Raw genomic sequence first — 26,629 nt, forward strand, 5'->3', positions numbered from 1 at the left:
TTTATACTAGTCTAGTTTATAATTATTTATTGAAATGAGTGAGACACAGTGTGGTATCTGTACCATTACCAGCTCTGATCACCAAGATTCTTGTCTTGTCATATGGAAATAACTTTTGATGGTTGTGCTTTGGTACACGCTGATCCATTTTCGTTTTATTAGATTAGTGTATTTCAAAAATATTACTTTTCTATTTGAATAACAATTGAAGGCCAAAAAAATGACTATGAACTGTTTGAACCAAATATAAAACTGCTAGGTTACTAAGATGAAGAAGGAAATGAAAACTGAGAGTGGTATCAGTGCAGAAATGTATAAACATTTGTGTCTATTCTCTGCTTCACAGGTCTAAAATTAATATGCTTGAAGCCAGGAGGTAGATCTTATAGAAAAAGAATGTCTGAACAGAAATAAAATTAATAAATTTTCCTATTCTACATGTATTGATGTAGGTACACATTCTCTACCTAGGAATTGAACAGGAATGATTTCTCAATTCCAATGTAGCTCCAGTCTCACCCAAATCATCCTGTCCTCATAGGTTAACTTTTCTAGCTTCCCTCTTGCTTTCGTTATCTTTGAGTATGTAGACAGACTCAAATCTTCTTCCTATGATAAGGTACTTGAAACTAGAAACAGTGAAACTAGAAATTGTTCACAGATCTCCCATATGAAGATTTAATATAATTTGATGTGAACTATGCTCTTAATGATAAATGCCAGCATCCAAGATGCCCTTTTCACCTTAGCATTGTGTTTTCAGTTCCATTGCTGTTTATTGTTTCCACTCCCTGTGAAGTGCAATATTGATATGGAGTGATTGGTAACTCAGGGTATGTCTACACTACCCTCCTAGTTCGAACTAGGAGGGTAATGTAGGCATACCGCACTTGCAAATGAAGCCCGGGATTTGAATTTCCCGGGCTTCATTTGCATAAGCGGGGAGCCGCCATTTTTAAAACCCCGCTGGTTCGAACCCCATGCAGCGCGGCTACACGGGGCACGAACTAGGTAGTTCGAACTAGGCTTCCTAGTTCGAACTACCGTTACTCCTCATTTCACGGATGTTTTGTCAAGAAAACTGGCTTCCACCAGTATCCCACAATGCTTGCCCTGATGGCTCTGCTCAGTGTTTTGTGATCTCTTCTGTCCTGCAGGCATGTACTCTTCCCCTTGAAAAGTTCCTGGAAGTAGCTGACAGCTGAGAGCTGCTTCCTTTGGGGAACAAAGAGTAAATCATTGGTATGCTCCTTCCTGTACTGCCCAGCACTAGAAACACAGAGGCAGAAAATGGCTACTGCAGGGGGAGAGCTGGAGAGACAGCTATGCTGTTTTGATATTCCTCAGCACAGGCAGCTCACAGAGCAGTTCTGCCTTCTCACAACACAGCATTGTGGGATGCTAACCCACATTGCTTTGCTCTCTCTGTCAACAGGGTGTGGCCATGAAATGTTGAGAATCCGAGGCAGAAAAACTAGTCTGACTGGTTTTCACTTTTGGCGACTTCTGCATGTGGACAGTACTTTTGTCACCAAACCTTCCCAGTGTAGACTTTGCCTTAGAAAGCTTGATGTGATTGAAGCAACTCCTTGCTTTCTACAAAATGTTACTGGGGGCCTGATTTTGATCTCACAATTATATAAATTGGACATAACTCTTTAGGAGTCAATTAATATACACCAAAATAGAATCCATGTAGATTTCTTTTCTTTGATTTTTTGTGATATACTAGAAACCTTAATAGCTGTACAGGCAGTCCCCGACTTACGCGGATCCGACTTATGTCGGATCCGCAGTTACGAACGGGGCTGCCCCGGAGGACACGGACTGCGGGACCTCGCGGTCCTGCCGCCTGTGTACTCTGGGGCTTTCTCTGCGTCTCCCTGGTCTGCAGACCAGGAAGATGCAGAGCAAAGCCGTGGAGGGGCTCGGGCAGCGGGGCAGCCCTTGCCCCGCTGCCCGAGCTCCCCCCCCCCCGCGGCTTTGCAAAGCTGCGGGGGGGCTGGGGCAGCGGGGCACCCCAGGTGCGCCTGGACTGCTCCGCTGCCAGCTTCCCCGCGGCTTTGCAAAGCTGTGGGGGGGGCTCGGGCAGCGGGGCACCCCAGGCGCGCCTGGACTGCTCCGCTGCCGGCTTCCCCGCGGCTTTGCAAAGCTGCAGGGGGGCTCGGGCAGCGAGACAGCCTAGGCACACCTGGGCTGCTCCGCTGCCAGCTTCCCCGAGGCTTTGCAAAGGGGCAGCCCTTGCCCCGCTGCCCGAGCTCCCCCCCCCCCCGCGGCTTTGCAAAGCTGCGGGGGGGCTGGGGCAGCGGGGCACCCCAGGTGCGCCTGGACTGCTCCGCTGCCGGCTTCCCCGCGGCTTTGCAAAGCTGTGGGGGGGGCTCGGGCAGCGGGGCACCCCAGGCGTGCCTGGACTGCTCCGCTGCCGGCTTCCCCGCGGCTTTGCAAAGCTGCAGGGGGGCTCAGGCAGCGAGACAGCCTAGGCACACCTGGGCTGCTCCGCTGCCAGCTTCCCCGAGGCTTTGCAAAGCCGCGGGGGAAGCTGGCAGCGGGACAGCCCAGACGCCCCGCGGCTGTCCCGCTGCCGGCGTCCTCAGAGGCTTTGCTCCCTGTCTCCCTGGTCTGCTGGTCTCCAGCAGACCAGGGAGACTGGGAGCAAAGCCGCGGAGGACCCAGGCGGCGGGACCGCGGTGCGTCTCGGTCCGCTGCCCGTATCTTCCTGGTCTGCTGGGGTGGGGGGGGGCGCAGCTAGTACGCGCCCCCCCCCCAGCAGACTAGGCTTTTCTCCGGACGCCTGTGGCAGAGCAGCTGGGGTGCTGCCGGTTGGTCCCGCAGCGTCGCTCTGGGCGCTACTGGTCCAACCCAGCAGCACCCCAGCTGCTCTGGTCCTGATTCAGCCACTGCTGAAACTGACCAGCGCTGACTACAGGAAGCCCGAGGCAGAGTTGCTCTGCCCCGGGCTTCCTGGAATCAGCTGCTGATCAGTTTCAGCAGCAGCTGACTTGGGGACGCTTGGGGTTCTTAAGTTGATTCTGTATGTAAGTCAGAACTGGCGGTCAGTTTCAGCAGCGGCTGAATCTGGACGCCAGTTCCGACTTACATACAGATTCAACTTAAGAACAAACCTACAGTCCCTATCTTGTACGTAACCCGGGGACTGCTTGTATTTAAGTTTCATATTATGCTACTTAAATGCTGCCTATGTGGATAAGTTTAACATGGAATTGTCAGGTACCTATCTGATTCATATTAAAATATTTTAATTTAATATGAAATGGGGTGCTTTATATTAAGGATAGGTATTCAGCTCTTCAGTTCACTCAGGAGAGGAGCCTGAGACTTTAATTCCTCACTCAGGAGAAATTACATCATACTAACCCTAAATACCATTCCATTCTCTCTGATGTTTCTGTGGTAACAGCATGTTTCCATGGTTTCCATTATAATACTGTAAGATGTTGTTATAACAAGTATAGAAATGTAGGCTTTTACTTAAATATATGATTTTTTAACCTGACAAATGTCTCTTTAAGAGTGTTACTCAGCTATTTAAATTTGCCCTGAATTCAATCTTGTGTTAATGGGAGTTAAAGCTTTTTCTGTAATTACATGCCTTATGATATCTGTGGAAAACTCTTCTTTAACCATTAGAAACTCCCCATCCATAACTGTATTTAAGAACAGACCAAAGAAACATTTGTTTGCTGCCACTGTTAATCATTCTTAATTCTGTTATTAGTATTGTAAAAATGTGCAACGCCTGAGGCTTAACAAGTGCCAATTTGCTGCTGTACTGTTTGTCAGTTTTGGGTCCTTCTTAACAGAGTATCACAGTTTCTCATATATAGCTGGCTGCTGTATGTTTAAATCAAGAGTGACAAACCAATTCATAGATGTATGTAAGAGTTATGGAAGCCAGAGGATTAATGTACAAAATCAGAACTTTTGGATATGTCTGGTCATTTTTCTTGACTCTAAAATTGGTCAGAGGTATCCATTTTTTTTTTCTGTACCAAAGTATCTTGAATGGAATCCCTGAACTCACAGACATTTGGGTCTCCTCCACAGTACCTATCTGGAGCAGTTTAATTATTTCCATAGGTAGAATAACCTCATGAGAAGGTTCCCTGAAAAAAGAAGGTTAGGGGGAATTGAATAGAGGCACTCTAGGAAGCTGAATGGTTTGACCTTTCTCTATAATTTCTAGTATCCATAAGTACTGGATCCAGATCCAGAAATACTCAGTTCCACAACTCTGGACTTCAGAGTGAAACCTAGAACAAATATGAAGTTTAAAGTAGAAATTGTGAAGGCTATGTCAGAACTGGACATATCTGATAAATCTGACATATGGACCTGGAACTGCTAACAGTAGCTATCTTTTTCTCTCATCTTCTCCTTTGGAACCAATTTAGACAGAACTGGAATGATTTATCAGGCAGCCGGCTCTTTTCCACCAACAAAACCCTTGAAGACTTGACAGAATAATTGGAAGCTACCACTGATGATGATCCCAAAGACTGGAAAGCCCTGACTCTATGAGAGCTGAAACAGGCCTTTTAGGCTTTAGATTCAATGACCCTTCAAAACCAGATCGATTAGTAGCAAGAGCCTCATGAGAAGAAGACCTGTAGTTTGTTCGGACTGTCTTTATGTGCTCTGGGCATGAAGGTCAGTGAACTGATCACCAAGAAGGAAAGTGACTGTCTCTCAGGCACATGAGGCACCTAAGGTGATGCTAGGATGACAGCTGAATGCAAAGTGCATCTTTTAAGACTGGTTTCTTATTATCCGATTCTCTCATCAGCCTTACAACGTACAGTGAACCCTCGTTTATCGCGGTAGATAGGTTCCAAACCCGACCGCGATAGTTGAAAATCCGCGAAGTAGGGACATGTATATTTAACATGTATACAGCGAGCCCTCGCTACTTCGTGGTTCTACCATCGCGGATTCACGTATATACATAATGTAATGAAAAAAGTCCGCGAAGTCGTGAATCCGCGATGGTCGAACCGCGAAGTAGCGAGGGTTCACTGTATACTTAAGTTATCTATACTTAAAACTAAAGGCTATATTTAGAACAACAACTGTAAACTATCAAGGAACTATAATTGGATAAAACCCAAGATCCAAAAGGCTGGAGCGATTCTCCTTTGTCAGAGCAGTGATTGGAATCAACTAAGGCTGTAGATCAGGGATGGGGAACCTTTTTTGGGTCGGGAACCACTGACCCTCAGAAAAATCAGTTGGGGGCCACACAAAAGTGTGAAGCAAAAAAACTGGACCCTGACTGAGAAGGAGAGAGACTCCCCTTGCCACCAGCCCAGCCTGTGTACTCCAGCCCCACAGTGGGACAGCGATGGAGTTGGAGCACCAGTGCAGGCTCCCCAATGCTGTGGGGGTCCCTGAGCTTTGGGGGGCTGGATCCAGGTAAGTTGGAGGCTGCATCCAGCTCCCATGCCTGAGGTTCTCCACCCCTGGTGTAGATGGTTGATCATCCTATTATGTGGCCTTGCCTTCAGAATGTTCAGAAATGCTGAGGAGAAGGTCAGGAGGGTGCGCATATATGCTCTAATGGGCACTACTTGGGGAAGTTTCTACTGTTAGGTTCCACCAAATAGTACAGTATCCATTAGTGAGAATATGCAGAGTTACTCACAGATCTTCCTTTGTCATAGGATACAATTGTGCTGTATCCTATGTTAGTGGAATTACTATGGTACTACACCAGTGAAACTGAGTTCCTAATTTGACTTCTGAGCTATTTTACAAAATAGAAAACACAAGGCTAGAATAGAAGATCTGAGCTATTGGAATAGCTCCTTCAGTCTGAAATACTTATAAAGACAGGTACTACAAAATATGGGCCTGATTCTGTGAGGTGCTTAATAATCTCCAGAGGGGACATAAGGGATTTAAAACTCTGAGGTACACTGCAACTGCAAGAAATGGGTCCAGCTTCACTAGAGAATAATCATTATATACTGTTAAATAATATAGTGAATTATTTAATAGCAGAAAAAAAATTAATTATATTATATCTCAATGTCATTAGCTCAAAGACCTACTATAATGTGTAACTGATGTATTGCTGTTAAACAATTGATAGCTCAAAGTTTACATAGTACATCATTGTAACAATACTTTGTTATTACAGACTATTATACCAGTTTTTTTTTTAACCATTCAGGAAGTACCTATTTGTCAGTTTTATCTTTAAAAACATACTTTATAATTTTACCTCATTGTCTGCAATATTTCTTGTGCTTTCCTAGAATTTCCATAGGAAATATATTGTGTACTGGAAATACTGAAGGATATCAGTCAGCAAATAGAAATGTCATTCTTGATGGTGTGTATAGTAGATTTCTTGTCTGGTGGAACAAAAGTCTTGCAAGGTGTCAGTCGGTGTGGATGTTTGTCTTGAGATGAGACGATCTAAGTCAGCAAATACTTATTCAGACCATGATTCTGCAATCTTTATTTAAACTCACAAGAGTAATTGGGCCTTTTCATTTTTTGAGGCAATTACAAGTTTTAAAGTATCACCTCTGTCCACTGAGATCATTCTTAGGGCTAGAATTTGACTTCACACAGCCCAGAGCAAGGAGCAGTGCAGAGTGGTGAATTTACTCCTGTCCAAGGGTCTGTAGACCAGGCCCTCGTCTCCTTGTGTCAGAGCAGGTGGCCCAAATAAGCCAATTAAAGGGGTCATAGCTACACATTGAGCTATAACAGACACGTGGGGACTAGTCAAAGGAGAAGTGATTAGTACAGGCTGTATGTGAGTAGAGGTAACTTAGAGGAACTCCAGGGCTGAACCAATGGAATGGAGGGCCAGGGACTCAGAGTGAGAGAGTTCTGGGGCTGATGTCCTAGTAGGGAAACAGAGCTGGCTGAATAAGAGCTGGTTGTGAGAAGGGAGCTGGGGACAGAAAGAGCTCCATGTATGACAGAAGAATCAAGGCAGAGTATGAACTTTTGTATTGGGATTTATTTTGGGGATCCTAATGATTGCTCAAACCATTTCTTGTTATTAAACCAGTTCAGGTGAGTGCTATTAGCTGCAGGAGAGTTCTTAGGGGGTCTGCAAGAAGGGGCTAGCAGAGGCAATGTGCTAGCAAAGCAACCTTTGGTCATGAAGGGGCACTCAGGTGGCAGCCACCATATTACATTCCCCAACTGCTTATCTCCTGGGAATGTTGCTCTATAGACAGAAGAAAATGCCATACATATTTGACAAGGTTAAAACAATTAGATGATATAGAATTCTTACATCACTATTAAAGTGTAATGCAAAAAAGACAATGCAAGCAGATAAATTTAATGAGAATTATATTCTGAAGAAGATACTAGATTGGTTAGTGGTGTGCAGGTTGCTTGGATCATGCTAATAGTAAAGCCTAACAGATTCCCTGAATGCCTTTCATGTTGTTCTGAGATTCTAGTTTCCATGGTAACCTAGAGTAAGTTAAGAAGAGTACTGTTAAACTGTATTGCAATTTTGCTTAGTCTCTCTAGGAAAAAAGTGTCAGTGGAAACCATTTTTGTATTCACTGTTGTATCAGATTCCTCCCTAGTTTCTATTGCCAGCACCTGAACAAGTTTTTTAGGGGAAAATATGAATGATTTAGTTAATCACCTATTTGATGATCCTGGAGCCCTACTAGCTGGCAAACTGTGAGAGATAATATACAAACATCACAAAGCAATCAGAGTATAAATAGGAAACAAACTAAATCCCCAAAATTCTATAAAAACAGAACAAAATGCATGAGATCTTACGCAGAGGAGCTGCCCCCAAGAACTCCCCAAGCGTGGAGTCATCAAAGCAACTTATGAGTCACCCTTTCCCAACATCCCATATAGGCATCTCTGAGGCATGGCTAGGTCACATCTATACCATAGCAATCTCCAGCTGGAAGAATATCCCTTTAGAAGATCGGTATTTAAAACTGGTGTAGAACAATGCAGAATCAGGTTAATTATTTCTGGCACAATAGAAAAAAGGATTAGTGTTGGCAAATCTGACTAGATGCTGTCAGATTTGCCAATACTTCTAATTTGAATTGCATCATTCATCTCTTTATGTAGATAGTCTAGGGCAGAACAGAAGATTTTTAATCCGGACACATGGATTCTTTTCCCAACTCTGACAGTGACTTGCTGGATGATCTTGGGCAAGCTATTAAATTTCTCTGTGCCTCATCTTCCCCATAATTAAAATGAGAAAAACAGTATTGATTGGAAATTACCTGCCATGGGATTTTTGAGCATACGTGCAGTAACATCTGTGCAGCACATTGAGACCCATGGTTGAAAGTGGTTATGGAATTGCAAGGTGAGAATATTATTACGCTGAGATGAAATGCATATAGAATAGTGTTTCAAATGACAAACTATTAACAGAGTTTATAACATAAAACAGAGGAATCTGTAAACAAGAATACATATAGCAGAAAGGGCTCACAAATAACACGATTTGCCAAACAACTCTCATTTTAGCTGATTCTTATGAGATGATTCTGAAGAGTGGTGGCCCTTAAATTGTTCTTAGGATAACTACAGTTTTGAAATGCTGAATGGCTAATTCTGTTAAATCTATCTTTAGGAAGATGCAGATAAGAGAGTAAGATTATCACTACTCTACAGTATTGCACTCAGACTGAGAGTCAGGAGCCCAAGTGGCTCTTCAGGGTACCTACTTTGGCCCTTTGCAGCACATGGTATTAAAACTTCACATTAATTCATTCTTAGCCAGTCTATATTATTAATCACTCAGGATGCTGTTAACAAATTGTAGAATAGTTGAATCATTTTGCTAGGAAAAGATATGTATATAGTGACAGGGTCAGGCCAGAGGGACACAAAAGAGTAATAGAATGGAGGTATATTAGCCTCAGACTCAGTAAATCTCTTTTCCCAGGGTAAACTGGCAGGGGCTGGTCCAGAACCAGTGAGAATTTACCAGAATCAGTTAGGGCAATTAAGCACCTGGAGCTAATTAAGTGAGCTTGGTGAGTCAGGTGAGCCAAGGCTAGTTGGAACACCTGGGGCCAATTAAAGAACTAGCTGAGACTGGTTAAAAAGGAGTTTCTCTGCAGGTGGTTGCTCCTCCTAGACCTTCTGCACCCTAAAAGGATGGATGAAGGGCTGCAGAGGGTCTAGGAGATGCACATACCAGTGGATCTAAGATAAGGAAGGTTCCGGGAAAGATGTGGGGAAGTAGCTCAGGGGTTTTGTAGTTGTCTTGCAGCTGGTGTTAGATACTTTAATAGGTAGATGCTGTTACAAGGCTGTGGGCTGGAACCTGGAGTAGAAGGTGGGCCTGGGTTCCCCCAACACCCAGTTCCCCATTTCCACTGGGGAAGGGGAAGGCTGGCTGGCTAAAGAAAAGGGTCTACCTAGTCCTGTATCATTTGGGGAGTTCATCAAGACTGTGGGCTTGGGCTTTCCCTCTGTACCTTATGCTCAACAAATAGCAAGTTGATGCACTATGTATAATGCCTAAATTGAGAACTGCTATGAGCCTCTGAGGCAAGCAATGTGCCTGAAAGTGCAGGACCCACCAAGCTGGAGTAGGAGCTTTATCACTAAATAGACATGTTCATTTTATGTATATTAAATAAAATGATGAATTCATGATACTGTGGCTCTTTGGAGTAATGTTGAACATGGATTTGGCTTCTGAACCACTGAGATCTGAGTCACTGCTGTAGAGTCATTCCACCTATGGGTTATGCAGCTATTTTCATTGTTTAACTCAATTTAATATGTATAAGAGCTCCTAGATCAATATGGAATGTGAAATCCTCTGTTTATTCACAGAAGGGAACAGCATTGGCAATGGCTACTCAAACATTCCCATGCTACCCATCCAAAACACTGCAGCCTTACCTAGGAGGGGCCACTGCTCAAGATTGGAGGATGTCTGCTATTATTTAAGTGTGTTTGGAGGTGACTTGAGAGGTTAAATGGTTATTCTTCAGATTGAGTCATAGATTGAGTGGAACAGAGTGGCATGCTTCAGCAGCAAGCAAGCTCTGGTTTGCGGTGTTAGTAGGATGTTAAGAGAATATAATGTAACTGTTTACAAACGCTCCTTGTTTTATAAGTATAACAAAGGCATTTCATTTTCCATGCCCATTCACACCATTAGCTACTCTTCGCGATAGGTCCCAACTCTGATGTTGCCAAACTGGCAGCTGTTCACTAGGAGCTAGAATAAACAGCCTCCTCATTTCACATCAGCTTAAGTAAAATGCTTTCTGGTCTGACTGGACTCTCCATGTTACTGGTGCCCCAAAGATATAAAAACCTATATATCCTTTGTCAACTCTGAGCAACCTAGGCCCAGGAGGGATGCACATTTTTTAGTGGAAGCATCCATGAGTACAAGTGAGCATTTGTACATTGGGTATTTGTTTCACCTCATCTCTGATAAGTTGTGGTACATAAAATAGACTTCAATTCTCTTTTGAGTGACAGTCCATTGCATATTCTACACCTAGGCTACGTCTAGACTGGCATGATTTTTCCGCAAATGCTTTTAATGGAAAAGTTTTCTGTTAAAAGCATTTGCGGAAAAGAGCATCTAGATTGGCACAGACGCTTTTCCACAAAAGCACTTTTTGTGGAAAAGCGTCCTTGCCAATCTAGATGCGCTTTTGCACAAAAAAGCCCCGATCACCATTTTCGCGATCGGGGCTTTTCTGCACAAAACAAAGGACTTTTGCCCGAACGGGAGCAGCATAGTATTTCCGCAAGAAGCACTGACTTCTTACATGAGATCATCAGTGTTCTTGTGGAAATGCAAGCTGCCAGTGTAGACAGCTGGCAAGTTTTTCCGCAAAAGCAGGTGCTTTTGCGGAAAAACTTGCCAATCTAGACACAGCCCTAGTGATCAATCCGTCAGAGTGCATGCTTCAGCACTTTAGTTAGCAGTGCCTGTGGGGGTGGCAAATCCAGCCTTTGCCCCCATTATGTTCAATGAGTGTATAAAGAGTGGAGCCATCCCACTGTAACACGGTGGGTGTGAAGGAGCAACTCCATTCTGAGCAATTTATCTCTGATCAGTTGGTTGCTACAGTATGTTTTCTGAACTAAGGTAATCAGGAACATCGTTCAGCAGTGGGACAAATACCATGAATGATTCTATACATGTTCTCCAGCTTCAAATACTGCTCCTCCTACAAAGCTGTCAGTCCTCTTCATGGCAGCCTTAATGAAGGGCACATATAAGACTAGTGTGAGATTTGCAATGTCTTCTGAAATTGGAGTCAGCGTTCAAAGTCACTTAAACTTTTCTGGAGGGGTCCAAGCACCCTGACACCAACCTCAACTGCCAGATCTCCAGGGGACCCAAGGTCTTTGAAGTCCACGCTGGAGACATCATCAGAATGACTGTAGACACCCTCCAAGTTGGCCGTGATGCTGAGAAAACTCTGGGGCACTAAGAAGTTCTCCAGGGAAAAGAATCATAGAGGTCTGATGAAGCAAAATGCAGGACAATGTAGCACTTTAAAGACTAACAAGATGGTTTATTAGATGATGAGCTTTCGTGGGCCAGACCCACTTCCTCAGATCAAATAGTGGAAGAAAGTAGTCACAACCATATATACCAAAGGATACAATTAAAAAAATGAACAAATATGAAAAGGACAAATCACATTGCAGAACAGAAGGGGGATGCGGGGGGGGGGAGGGGGAGGAAGGAAGGTAAGTGTCTGTGAATTGATGATATTAAAGGTAGGGAGAGTGGGATGTTTGTGAGTTAATGGTATTACAGGTGATAATTGGGGAAACTGTCTTGGTAATGGGTGAGATAGTTCAAATGTTTGTTAAGTCCTTGTTGGCAAGTGTCGAATTTTAACATGAATGACAGTTCAGAGGATTCCCTTTCAAGTGCAGATGTAAAAGGTCTTTGTAGCAGAATGCAGGTGGCTAAGTCATTTAGAGAGTGTCCTTTCTGGTTAAAGTGGCAAGAAACTGTTTTCTCTTTGTGATCTTGTCTGATATCTGTTTTGTGGGCATTAATCCTTTGGCGAAGTGTCTGAGATGTTTGTCCAATGTACATAGCAGACGGACACTTTCGGCACATGATAGCATAGATTATATTTCTGGATGCGCAGGAATATGTGTTCTTGATCTTATAACTCACTTGGTTAGGTCCAATAATGGTATCAGCAGAATGAATATGTGGACAAAGCTGGCAACGGGGTTTGTTGCAAGGGAAGGTACCAGGATTGGTATTAGTGTGGTATGTCCTGTGGTGGTTGGTAAGAATCATCTTGAGGTTAGGTGGTTGTCTATAGGAGACTATGGGTCTGTCTCCCAGAGCCTCTTTGAGTATGGTATCCTGTTCCAATATAGGCTGTAGTTTATTGATAATGTGTTGGACAGGTTTAAGTTGGGGGTTGTAGGTGATGACAAGTGGTGTTCTATTGTTGGTTTTCTTGGGTCTGTCTTGAAGTAGATGGTTTCTAGGTATTCGTCTGGCTCGATGCTGAGCCTTCATAGACAACAAGGCTGTCAGATATCAAGGATGCATGAAAGCTTTGAAAAAGCTCTCTGACGTGAGCACTAGCGGAGGAGACCCAGATGTACCACGGGTCTTGCCTAGTATTGGATCAGCCTGTGAACTGATAAGAGCACTTGAGTGGCCAAAGGTACTGGTCCAGGCTCTATCGTGCAAGCCACCAACAGCAGCACAGGCAAGAAATAGCTTTAGCTAGTGGTTAGTGTGTTCCCCACCTCATACAGGACATGAAGTCTTGTGGCCCAGTGCCCCTCCAGGATCCAAGCACCAACACTACTGCAACCATGCACAATCCTAGATCTGGTGTCTCATATGGGAAGGTCTTGGCACTCTGAGACTAACACCATGGTTACTATCAGTGCCATGCAGGTCCCAGAGGAGTGCTAGTCATCATCTGACTTGGAGAAGAGCCTGTTGAGATCCCCAGCCAATCTCGAGAATCAACAGGATTGCGAAGAGGTCCCAGGCACCGGTGGGATATGATCCTGCAACCAAACCAACTGAGCCTATGGCCATTGTGCCATCCCTGTTGGTGTCCAATCCCATATGACTTTAACCTATGGAGTATATGGCCTTTGTGAGCACCTTGGTTCACCATGAACTCCGCTTCCCTGGTGTACTCCAGGTACTGGTCAAAATCTCCTCACCCAAGAGAGCCTCTATTACCTCCATGAGTCCAGGATGAGGGAATCAGAGGAACAAGAGAATCGGGTAACACACAGCTGGCTCTAGTCAATACCTCCACACCTTTGCCAAATGAAGCTGGGCTCAGCATCAGCTACACTGGAAGACCATAAAGTCTTCCTAGATTCATGCAATGAGAAGAAACTTTAGAAATCCCTATGGAAGAGGTGTTTGAGATTGCATTCATCAGTGACAGCTAGAACTGGCAAATGTCTAGTGTGAAATACTGGCATCAATAGCTCCAACCTTAAAATGGGTCAATAGGTGGCACCTATCATAGACTGCAAGCAATTCATCCTTCACCTTGTGCTGGAATTGTTGGTTATTAGTGTGACAAATGAAAGAATGCACGAGGGCCATCAAAGGATAAGGTACAGAAGTCATGGATTTGGTTGGTAAAAAAATGATATTCTACCTGGAGCCTTAACAGCAAAATATCATGTTAGGGCTGTCTGCAGTTAACTCACATAATTATTTTTTAATCAATGATGATTGATCACACTGTTAAACAATAAAAACCCAACTGAAATTTATTAATATTTGTGGATGTTTTTATACATTTTGAATATTACTTCTGTTTACAACACAGAATACAAAGTGTGCAGTTCTCAGTTTATATTTGTATTACAAAATATGCACTGTAAAAATGATAAACGAGAGAGTATTTTTCAATTCACCTAATACAAGTATTAAAGTGCAATCTTTACCATGAACATGAAACATCAAAGGTAGATTTGCTTTCCGGGTACATAACTGCACTAAATCCCCCCCTCCCAATGTAAAACTTTAGAGCCTACAAGTCTTCAGTCCAACTTCTTATTCTGCCAACCAATAAGACATGCAATTTTATTTACTTTGATGCTGTTACTGCTGCCTGCTTCTTATTTACAATATTCTCACTTTTTGGGGATAAGTGTTTTGCATGACACTTTTGTAGCTGGCTTTGCAAGGTAATTACTGTCAGATATGCTCATGCTTTGGCCACTATTCCCAATGACATGCTTCCATGCAGATGATGCTCTTTAAAAAGATGCATTAATTAAACTTGTGACTGAACTCCTTGAGGGAGAATTGTATGTCTCCTGCTCTGTTTTACTTGCATTCTGCCACATATTTCATGTTATAGCAGTGTTGACGATGACAACCCAGCACAGGTACCAATGTGAAACTTCTAAAGGTAGCCTCAGCACTCGACTAAGATTTAAGAATCTCAAGTGCCATCCAAAAGCTAAGAGGGATAAAAAAAATCTTCAGAGGAACACTCCAATGTGGAAACTACAGAACGTAAATCACCAAAAAGGAAAAACCAACCTTCTGATGGTAGCATCTGACTCAGGTTATGAAAATGAATGTGCATCAGTCCGCACTGCTTTGGATCGCTATCAAGCAGAACCCATTATCAGCACAAACTCATGTCCAATAGAAATCTGGTTGAAACATGAAAGAGCCTATCAATCGTTAATGCATCTGCATATAAATACCTTGCAACACCAGCTACAACAGTGTCATTTGAGCATCTGTTCTCACTTTCAGGTAACATTGTAAACAAGAAGTGGGCAGCATTATCTCCTGCAAATTGTAACCAAACTTGTCTGTCTGAGTAGCTGAAAAAGAAGTAGGATTGAGTGGACTAGTAAACTCTACATTGTTTTATTTTTTTAATGTAGGAGTTTTTGTACATAATATAATTCTATATTTGTAAGGTAGGCTTTCATGATAAAGAGATTTCACTATAACATTTCTATGAGTAACTGAAAAATACAATGTTTTTGTTCTTTACGGTGCAAATATTAGTAATAAAAATAAACTGTGCACTGTTCACTTTTTATTCTGTGTTGTAATTGAAATCAATATATTTGAAAATGTAGAAAACATCTACAGATATTCAAAATAAATGGTATTCTATTTGTTTAATATTGTGATTAATCATGATGAACTTTTTAAATTGCTTGACAGCCCTAGACCATATCAGTTGTTCAAGGGATACTTTATGGATAGTTTGCAGTAGGAATTCAGGAGTGAATTGCAGACTTTGGTGTCAGAATGACTTCTGGTTGCTAAGCTGACCCTCCAGGTAGCCTTAGATGCTGCCCACATAGCCTCCAGGGCAAAGGCAGTGATGATGCACTGTTTGTTCTGCCTGTTCTCTGGAATTTCAAAAGCAGTATAGATTATTACAGTCAAGGACTTGTCATTTCAAGGTTTTGCCTTTCTTTCATGACAAGACAAGTGACCTGATGGCTCAATATAAGGACTCTAGGGCCTTATAGAGTGGGGATCTACACTCCAGCTATGAAGAAATGGCATTTCAGGCCTCAGTTGTTTTACAGGCACTCTCACTACTATAAACACAAACTACTTGAGTATGCCAGGAAGGGACAAAAAGTTTCAAGGAGAAAATCCTTAAACACAGACTGACACATCTCACAATCCCTCCTCCACTGCAACAAGGCAGCAAATTTGGCCCTATGGCCAAGGATCGCATACTCTCTTTGGCAAGTGCCTAGTCTAGCAAAAGGTAGGTGTTGGATGTTGTAGAGATGGGCTACACAGTTCAGCTTCTCTCTCTAAATGCATGCTTTATCCTCCCCATCCCTATTCAGGCATCCATCTCACAAGAATGTACTACATCAGGAAGTTCAGTCCTCTTCTTTGTTCTTGACTCCCCAGAAGAAATTTCTTTGTAGCAAAGGGGAAAAGGATTTTACTCAATATATTTTCTCAGCTAGAAAAAGAAAGGTGAGCTTTGAGCTATTCTGGACCTAAGTAGTAACACATTCTGATAATTTTGGGATGTAAAATGCAATTGTCTCTAACAAATTTCATTTTTGGTGACTACATAGAAATAAATTACAGAGAATATGGTTGGTGAGACACCCATAGGGATTCTATTAATGCCACGATTAATATAATTAAAACCACAAAATCAAACAAACAAGTGAACAAGAAGCAGACTCTGGATCACATGCACTCACGAGTCCATGGGACTGTGGGTTCCCATTAAGGAAAGATAAGCATTGAGGTTGCTGTCATCCTGCAATCCCAAGGCCCCACTGAGGGATGGATTTGATTCCCTTTTATGCAGCTATTTCTGAAACCATGGCCAGTTTATCTGATGTCTGACGTGTATGGGACCTTGTTGGGACTTGTGCTTGCAGGTCAGACTGCAGAACTAAGATAAGAATCTGCCTCAGGCTGGTAGACCTCATGGCAGCCTGCACATTTGTGACACTGCATATGAGGCTCCGCTTTTATGAGCTGCAGGAGTGGATACTACAGGGTTGCTGAAGTCAGTATTTGGATATGCTAGTGTGTATCCCACCATCCATCCTCCAATCCCTGAAATGGTGGAAGGACCTCTGCAACTACTGGAGCACAGTTCATTTTTCCTGAAATCAAAATCCTACCTATAGATGCATCTGACAGGATACGGGGCGCACATAGGCAATTCCCTGGCCCAGGACCAGTGTTCTGCAGAGAAGAAGTTGGTACACACAAATGAACTGGAGCTTATGGCCAGATAAATTGCCTGCAAAGCACTCCTAAGATACACATGGGACTGTTCTATCCAGATGATGCTCAACAATATGGCTGCAGCGTTTTACTGGGGAACGGGAGGCAGGTCAGTGCCAAGGAGCAGCGTGCCTGCGGAACTTCATCACAAGGAGAAGCATCACTTTGTCAGCAGTTCAGAGCTGATAACTACAGCAGATAATGTGCGGCAGATGATATGTGCAGGTGCCTCACAGGAAATGGTTAATGCACCAGGGAGTTCTCAGTCCATTGTGATATGGAGAACCCCACACATAGCGCAACAACAGCAAGTGCCACAGGGGAGGCAAAGGCTCAGAATCCTTTTCTGATGCATTTGTTGTGTTTTTGTTTGTAGGCACTTCTGCTACCCCAAAGACATTGCAGAAGATCCAGTGTGAAATGGCAAAGATGATCAGCATTGCCAAGACAGATCTGATATTCAGACTTGAATGACTTCTCCATCATGCCATTCTTCTGGTAGTCCTGTTGGAGTGAGAGCAAGCTACTGTAGCCAACCTCCATTCTCTCCAGCTAACAGTGTGGATGCTCTCTACTTGATGCTAATGGAGATCATGCTCAAAATCAGTGCTGAAGATACTGATACACAGCAGGAAGGTGCTGACAAAAGCTATTTATCTCTTGAAATGAATGAGGTACTCCAGGCAGCGCCAGTTGGTGCCACATCTCTCCAGATCAGGCAAGCCTCCAGGATGTAGTGGAGTACCTGGAGTAATTGAAACTCTATACACCAACAGGGAGCTTTAACACACCTAGTAGCAAAGGAGTTCATGAATGGCATTACTAGATTCTTTCCACTGGAAAGAAGTTAAGGACCCTGTACTAGAAGGGGATTTTTCCAGACTATGGTGGTTAACTGGGACAAGGGCAGCCTAATCTAATGGTTGGAGCAGGTATCAGGCCCAAAGGGTAAAGTAGGTGTTGGGCTTTGACCCTACTCCTTGGGTCCCAAGTCAGTAGTCAGAGCCAAAGGTCAAACCAGAGTGCAGTAACTAAATGCTAGAGCCGAGGGTTAAGCTGGATTCAGAAGTCAGCAGCTGCAGCCAAGGGTCAAACTGGAGAACAGGAGTTGGAGCAAGCAGGGTTTGTTCAAGGCAAGGCTGGGCTCAGGGCAGGAGCAGTCAGAACAGAGAACCTCAGAAGCAGGCACAGTGGTGGTGAACTTGCAGCCAATCAGGTTGTGTGGCTAGTCAGGCAGTGTGCTGCTGGACTGATGAGGCTATCTGTAGATTAGCTCTGCTGCAGGCTCTGATTCCGGAACCACTTATGGAAGCCTCATTTGAGCCTTTTGCAACATGTTTGTTTTCTGTCTCTCCGACTGTGTCTACACTGCACCCCTTTTCCGGAAAAGGGATGCAGATTAGACCAGTCGGAATTGCAAATCCGCGGGGGATTTAAATATCCCCCGCGGCATTTGCATTCACATGGCTGCCGCTTTTTTCCGGCTTGGGGATAAGCCAGAGAAAAGCGCCAGTCTAGACGTGATTCTCCGGAAAATAAGCCCTTTTCCGGAGGATCTCTTATTCCTACTTTCAAGAGAGATCCTCCGGAAAAGGGCTTATTTTCCGGAGAATCACGTCTAGACTGGCGCTTTTCTCCGGCTTATCCCCAAGCCGGAAAAAAGCGGCAGCCATGTGAATGCAAATGCCGCGGGGGATATTTAAATCCCCCACGGATTTGCAATTCCGACTGGTCTAATCTGCATCCCTTTTCCGGAAAAGGGGTGCAGTGTAGACACAGCCTCCGTGAATATTTCCTTTTTCCTGGCTATTGCATTGGCCAAAAGGGTGGGAGAGATATAGGCCTGAATGGTGGGGCTCCCATACACTATCATACATAAGGACAAGTTATCTTGAGATCTCAGCCTAGATTTCTGCCTAAGTTATTGGAATTTGACACAAACAAAGCCATCATTTTGTTCTTCCTGAAGCCTCAGGCTGGAAGAGCCAAACAAATTGCATATGCAGTATGTGAGCAGGATCTTCTGTTCTACTTGGACCAAACTAAGCCCTTCAAGAAATCCCCTGAGCAGTTTGTTGCTTATGGAAAGAGCTAGGAGACTAGAGAAATCTTCAACTAATAACCCGGTGTATCAAATCATGGTACCAACAGGCAGAAATTCCTCTTCCTGGCATAATGCTAGCACCAGGACGCAGGCTCAATGGCATCATTAGTGCACCTACCCTTCAAGGACATTTGTAAGACAGGAACTTGGTTATCTGTTCACTCATGCACAAAGAACTGTGCATTGATGCAAGCAACCAGACATGATGCCAAGTTTGGCAGGGCCATACAACATCACCTGTGGATGTGAGTTCCTTATACTGTTTTCCAGAAAAGTCTACAAGTAGCGTATCACCAGTAGTGAAAATTAAATGGATCTCTTAAATATGAAAAGAGAGGTTATTAACCTATGTAGTGCTCATGCTCTTTGAGATATGCAGTATGTATAATATTACATGAACCCCACCCCAATTCTGTCCCTTCCACTTGGGAATTCACAAGCTATGGATTCCGGGAGTGGCAAAGGAAGTGAGGGTAGTGGGGCAGTTTGAAATAACTAGTACTATTCTGAAATAACTTAGTCCATGTCTACACAGCAGCAGGGGCAGCCCATCCATACAGGCGAACTAGGCAGTCGCCTAGGGCACCAAGTTAAATGGGGCGCCAAATGGTGGTGCAATATCATTGAGGGGTTTGGAGGTGGGGGTGCTGATTGCAAGGTTCGCGTAGGGCGCCAGATGCTGGCAGCTAGTCTAGCGCTGTCCCTCCACAGCAGGCAGTTATTTTGAAATAGTGTCAAAATACTGTCAAGCTAATGGACTTCTCACTTCGACTCCTGTAACCCTCATTGTATGAGGAATAAGGGAAGTTAGAGGAAGAGTGCTCTATTTCACAATGGCTGTGTCTACACTGGCCACTTATTCTGGAAAATCATCCACTTTTCCGGAATAACTTGCCAGCTGTCTACACTGGCCCCTTGAATTTCCGGAAAAGCACTGACGATCTACTGTAAAATCATCAGTGCTTTTCCGGAAAAACTATGCTGCTCCCGTTCAGGCAAAAGTCCTTTTCCGGAAAACTGTTCCGGAAAAGGGCCAGTTTAGACAGCACAGATTTCTTTTCCGCAAAAAAGCCCCGATCGTGAAAATGACGATCGGGGCTGTTTTGCAGAAAAGTGCGTCTACATTGTCACGGACGCTTTTCCGGAAAAAGTGCTTTTCCAGAAAAGCATCCTGCCAATGTAGACGCATTTTATCCGGAAATACTTATAATGGAAAACTGTTCCGTTTTAAGCATTTCCAGAAAATCATGCCAGTGTAGACGTAGCCAATAAGTACTGTGTAGATGCTCCCTATTTCAGAATAAGCTATTTTGAAATAAGCTACACAATTGATGTAGCTCAATTTGCGTAGCTTATTTCAAGTTGAGTCCTGTAATGTAGATGCACCCTCACTGAATGCATGAAGGAGTGAAGGATGTATGTGCTGCCCCCATAGTCAAGGCTAACTAAAATGTTCTACAATGTATGTGCACTGAATAAGCAATCACCAACTTTGGAACATGTATATGGATTACACAACTCATAGAACATTCATTACCGTGTAGGTAAGTATTTTATTATTTATCCTTAGTTTAACATAATCTTCATTTTAATGCACTCAAGAGCTTATTTCCATTTCAAGGATGTTACACTGATGCAGTAATTTCTCTTGCCCAACTATGAATCACAGTACTGACAATTGTGAGTTATTCTGGTCAGTATTTGATGTAATAGATGTGGATAATATAATTTCAGAATCTTTCAAGTTTCAGAAAGGCCTTTAATTTCCAGTTAAAGCTAATCCTTTTAAAGTTTCTAGAAAACTTTAAATTGAGTGAAAGCATCAGTTGAAAGGTCCACGGCTGTTCTGTGACCCTGGGTCATCGATGACATCTTTATGATCTGGACCCATGGCCAAGAAACACTGGAGACATTCCACAGAGACTTTAACAACCTACACCTCACCATCAATCTCAGCCTGGACCATTCTACATGAGAGATCCATTTCCTGGACACCACAGTACAAATCATAGAATCATAGAACTGGAAGAGACCTCAGAAGGTCATCAAGTCCAGCCCCCTGCTCTAGGCAGGACCAGTTCCAACTAAATCAACCCGGCCAGGGCTTTGTCAAGCCGAGACTTAAACACCTCTAGGGATGGAGACTCCACTACTTCCCTAGGTAACCCATTCCAGTGCTTCACCACCCTCCTAGTGAAATAGTTTTTCCTAATATCCAACCTGGATCTCTCCCACCACAACTTGAGACCATTGCTCCTTGTTCTGCCATCTGTCACTACTGAGAACAGCCTCTCTCCATCCTCTTTGGAACCTCCCTTCAGGAAGTTGAAGGCTGCTATCAAATCCCCCCTCACTCTTCGCTTCTGCAGACTAAACAGACCCAAGTCCCTCAGCCTCTCTTCATAAGTCATATGCTCCAGCCCCCTAATCATTTTGGTTGCCCTCTGCTGGACCCTCTCCAATGCGTCCACATCCTTTTTGTAGTGGGGGGCCCAGAACTGGACACAATACTCCAGATGCGGCCTCACCAAAGCCGAATAAAGGGGAATGATGACATCTCTGGATCTGCTGGCAATGCTCCTCTTAATGCAACCTAATATGCCATTAGCCTTCTTGGCTACAAGGGCACACTGTTGACTCATATCTAGCTTCTCATCCACTGTAACCCCCAGGTCCTTTTCTGCAGAACTACTACTTAACCGGTTGGTCCCCAGCTTGTAACTATGCTTAGAATTCTTCCGTCCCAAGTGCAGGACTCTACACTTGTCCTTCTTGAACCTCATCAGATTTCTTGTGGCCCAATCCTCCAATTTGTCTAAGTCATTCTGTACCCTATCTGTGCCCTTAAGGGTATCTACATCTCCCCCCAGCTTAGTGTCATCCGCAAACTTGCTGAGGGTGCAATCCATCCCCTCATCCAGATCATTAATAAAGATATTGAACAAAACCAGTCCTAGAACCGAACCTTGGGGTACTCCGCTAGAAACCAACTGCCATCCTGACATCGAGCCATTGATCACTACCTGCTGGGCCCGGCCTTCTAGCCATCTTTCTATCCATCTTACCGTCCATTTATCCAATCCACAATCCCTTAACTTGCTGGCAAGAATATTGTGGGAGACCGTATCAAAAACCTTGCTAAAGTCAAGCTATATAACATCCACTGACTTCCCCATGTCCACCGAGCCAGTTACTTCATCATAGAAGCTAATCAGATTGGTCAGGCATGACTTGCCCTTTGTGAATCCATGCTGACTATTCCTAATCACTTTCCTCTCATCCAAGTACCTCAATATGGATTCCTTAGGGATCCCTTCCATGATTTTTCCAGGAACTGAGGTAAGACTGACCGGCCTATAGTTCACTGGATCATCCTTCTTCCCTTTTTTGAAGATGGGCACTACATTTGCCTTTTTCCAGTCATCCGGGATTTCTCCCGATCTCCATGACTTTTCAAAGATAATAGCCAAAGGCTCCACAATGACATTTGCCAACTCCCTCAGTACTCTCGGATGCACTAAGTCCAGACCCATGGATTTGTGTATGTTTAGCTTTTCTAAATAGTTCCTAACCTGTTCTTTACCCACCACGGGCTGTCCATCTTCATCCCATCTTGCGTCACTTAGCGCAGAAGTCCAGGAGCCAACCTTGTCTGTGAATACAGAGGCAAAGAAAGCATTGAGTACTTCAGCTTTCCCCACGTCATCTGTCACTAGGTTACCTCCTTCATCCATTAGGGGCCGCACACCCTCTCTGATCACCTTTTTCTTGTTAACATGCCTGTAGAAACCTTTCTTGTTATCCTTCACATCCTTAGCCAGTCGCAATTCCATTTGCGCTTTCGCCTTCCTGATAACCCCCCGACATTCTCGAGCTATACCTTTAAACTCCTCCCTGGTCATTTGTCCAAGTTTCCACTCTTTGTAAGCTTCCTTTTTGTGCTTAAGTTCACCAAGGATTTCCCCTGTAAGCCAGTCCGGTCTCCTACCATGTTTGCCTCTCTTGCTACGCATCGGGATGGTTTCTTTCTGTGCCTTCAATAAGGCTTCTTTAAAATACTGCCAGCTGTCCTGGACTCCTTTCCCCTTCATGTTAACATCCCAGGGGATTCTGCCCATCAGATCTCGGAGGGAGTCAAAATCTGCTTTTTTTTGAAGTCCAAGGTGTGTACTTTACTACTCTCTTTTCTTCCTTTGGTCAGGATCCTGAAATCTACCATCTTATGATCACTGCTTCCCAGGTTGTCACCCACCTCCACTTCCCCTATTAGTTCCTCCCTGTTTGTGAGCAGAAGGTCAAGCTGCACACGGCCCATGGTCGGATCCTTCAGCACCTGTGTCAAGAAGTTCTTCGAGTGGCCCCGTGGGTGCTCCACTCCAGGTGTCGGGTCCCGTCCCGGTGCCGCGAATCGGAGAGCTATCAGAGCCGTGGTCCGCCGGACCGCGCATGCGTGGCTGCCCGAGGCGGCGTTCGCGCCTTTGATGTGTTGTGCGCGGTCTGGCTTGCTCAGTTCCTCTCAGCCGCCCTCGGTCACGGACGAGAGCTCCTTCTTGTCAGTTTCATTCCAACGGTTTTCTCTGAGTCTTCACGTTTGGTGAATAGTTCAGCAATCTTCCTTCCTTACTTTTGCGTGGACAGTTTCTGCGGCGGCCTGAGGGGGACGGGCGTAGGAGAGATTGTACGTGTCAATTTCTCTCTCCCCACTACTTCAGTATGCCGGCGTCCCCCGGTTTTAAAAAATGCTCAGTCTGCCGAGAACCCATGCCGGCATCTGACGGGCATGATTCCTGCGTCAGGTGTTTGGGTGAGACGCATGTCCCCCAAAAATGCATCCACTGCAGCAAACTGATGGCGAGGGCTCGAAAGGATTGGGACTTGCGCCTGAAGCTAATCCTTTATGGAAAGGCGCTAGAGTCTGATGCCACCCCTGCCTCCGGCACAGCAGCCCAGAAACGGCGGGCAATGTCTCCCGGGACAGCCGTTACAAAAAAGACTAAGGCGTCCCCAGCTCTATCGTTGCCAGACACCACCAAAATGAGATGCCCTGATGAGGCATCTGGGTCAGCAGCCCTAGGGCAGAAACGGGCTCCTGGACAGACGAGACCGGCACCGGCTCCAAAAACCGCGCAGAAGCCAGCATCGGCAGGAGCGCAAAAGCCGGCAGCGTCAACTGCTGCCCAAACGGCACCGGCGGCGGCGATTTTAAACCCCTCGGTGCCGAGCCACCAAGTCTCTCAGGCGGCACTGCGGGCTGATCTGCCGGCACCGGGCTCTTCCTCGGCACCGTCAACGCTGCCCCCATGTGGCGATACAGAGGCATTACAGCCGCGTGCGGCACCGAGCTCTCCACCAACAGAAGAAATTGACAAGGCTTCACTGCCTTGCAAAGCCGCAGAGAAAGAAACTTACAGGGCGCTTTCCCCATCGCCTACCTTCTCTCCAGGACCGTCTCCTTCTCCACCCAGGTACCAAAGGCACCGGGACTATAGCCTTTCTCCATCTTATCAAGTGCTTAGAGGACCTTCCCATAGGGACACGGTCTGTATAGAAACAAGATGCCCCCCATCACGTTCTCGCTCCCCAAGGGGGTCATCAAGGCATAGATCACCTAGGCGGTCGCCATGGCGGATCTACTACATCCGCAGTTCAGGATCCTCCAGATACTCCTCACCAGCACGGTCTGACCGTTATTATGGCCGCTAGCTACCATAGGGCTGAATATGATCGCCCCCACCCTGGTCACGCTACTCTATCTTATAGGGGTTCTTCATGTACTCGTCTATCACCCAGTGCGCAGCACTTACCAGAGCGTCCACAAAGATTGTTTTCACCACCTCCATCAGAAAACTTACCCATCCATCAGGACCACTCAGAACCAGAAGAGGGCCAACTGTCCAAGACAGAAGATCCTCAGCCACACATTTCTCCAGCTGACTGTTCCTCGTCGTCACCGGATGAAGCAATGATTCCAGATGACACTTCTCCCTTGGATGACCTGAAGCAATTCCAGGACCTATTCAAAAGGGTTGCAAACACACAGGAAATACAGTTAACAGACGTTCCTATGAAGAAACATCGTCTCTTGAAGAATTTGCGACAGCAACAACGGGCAAGAATCGCCCTCCCTATCGATGAGGCCATCATGGAAGTGGCAGACAAAATATGGCAAACCCCTACATCGGCTGCCCCAACTAGTAAGAGGGTTGATAGGTTGATAGAAAGTATTTCGTACCTGCTAAAGGACTGGATTTCCTTTTCAACCACCCTCAACCCAAATCTCTTGTAGTTGATGCGGTACAGTGGAGGGCTAAGGCTCCTCAATATAAGAATACAATCCAAGACAAGGATAATAAAAAATTGGATGTGTTTGGAAGAAAGGTTTACTCTTCGGCTACGTTATTGTTACGAATCGCAAATTATACAGCCCACCTTTCTAACCACAATTTTGATAACTATTCAAAGCTTACAGCGCTACTACAATATCTGCCTGATGCCAAGAAACCCTTACTGAAAGCCATAGTCCAAGAAGGATATATAGCATGCAATACTACTTTGCAGATGGCCATGGATGTGGCCGACACAGCTGCACGGGCCACAGCTACGGAGGTCGCAATGAGGCGGTCTTCCTGGTTATCATCTGCCGGAACTCCACGGGAGCTTCAGAATAAAGTGGAAGATCTACCCTTTGATAAACAGAAGCTCTTCGCTAGTAACACCGACGAAGTTCTTCATTCTGGCAAAGACTCCTGTACCACTTTACGTACCTTGGGAATGTACACACCTCCCTATAAACGTAAACGTTACTATCCTTACCAATGGAGGTACGATTATGCATTCAATAAGAATCAATCACGTCCCCAAGACAATCAGCGCTTCCGGCAGCGTCCTCAACGTAAGAGATCTCAAACACACCGTTCATCCAATCAACCTGCACCTAAACAGCAAATTTGACTTTCCCGTCGAGGACGCAAGCACGACCCCCACGTTCAACGTACCACAGGACTCTTTACACATGTTTCACCATTGATTAAAACAGTACCTCCTTCACTGGTCCAGTATCACCACGGACAAGTGGGTTCTGGAGGTGGTACAATTTGGTCTCTCCATCCCCTTTCTATCCATTCCCCCCACCACCTCTCCTACCCCATCCCTTTTCAGGGACCCCTCTCACGAACATTTGCTGAAACAGGAAGTTCAGCACCTACTGAATATCGGTGCTATAGAGAGGGTACCAAGTCAGTTTCAGTGAAAAGGATTTTATTCCCGGTACTTCCTTACCCCAAAGAAGACAGGAGGGTGGAGACCCATTTTGGACCTACGCAAACTAAACCGCTACCTCAGGAAACATCGCTTCAAGATGGTGACCCTAAATGCCATCATTCCGTCATTGAACAAGGTAGACTGGTTTGCAGTCCTCGACCTGCAAGACGCCTACTTCCACATAGCGATCCATGTGGCACACAGGCATTTTCTCCGCTTCCCGCTAAGTCAAGAACATTTCCAGTACAAAGTACTACCTTTCGGCTTGGCATGTGCACCCAGAGTTTTCACCAAACCCTTAGCGGTAGTGCTGCCCACTTGCGCAGGCTGGGAGTGACAATTTTCCCATACTTGGACGATTGCCTCCTAAGAGGCCAAATATATTCAGAGGCCAAACACATGGTGACAACAGCCTCTCAGGTTTTTCACTCTCTGGGTCTACTCATAAACATGCAGAAATCCTCGCCAGAACTTACACAAGATCTGGTCTTCATAGGGGCGAGGCTCGATTCGAGAACAGCGCGCGCTTA

Source organism: Pelodiscus sinensis, chromosome 9 (assembly GCF_049634645.1).
Source record: "Pelodiscus sinensis isolate JC-2024 chromosome 9, ASM4963464v1, whole genome shotgun sequence".
In the NCBI taxonomy this organism is placed as follows: Eukaryota; Metazoa; Chordata; order Testudines; family Trionychidae; genus Pelodiscus; species Pelodiscus sinensis.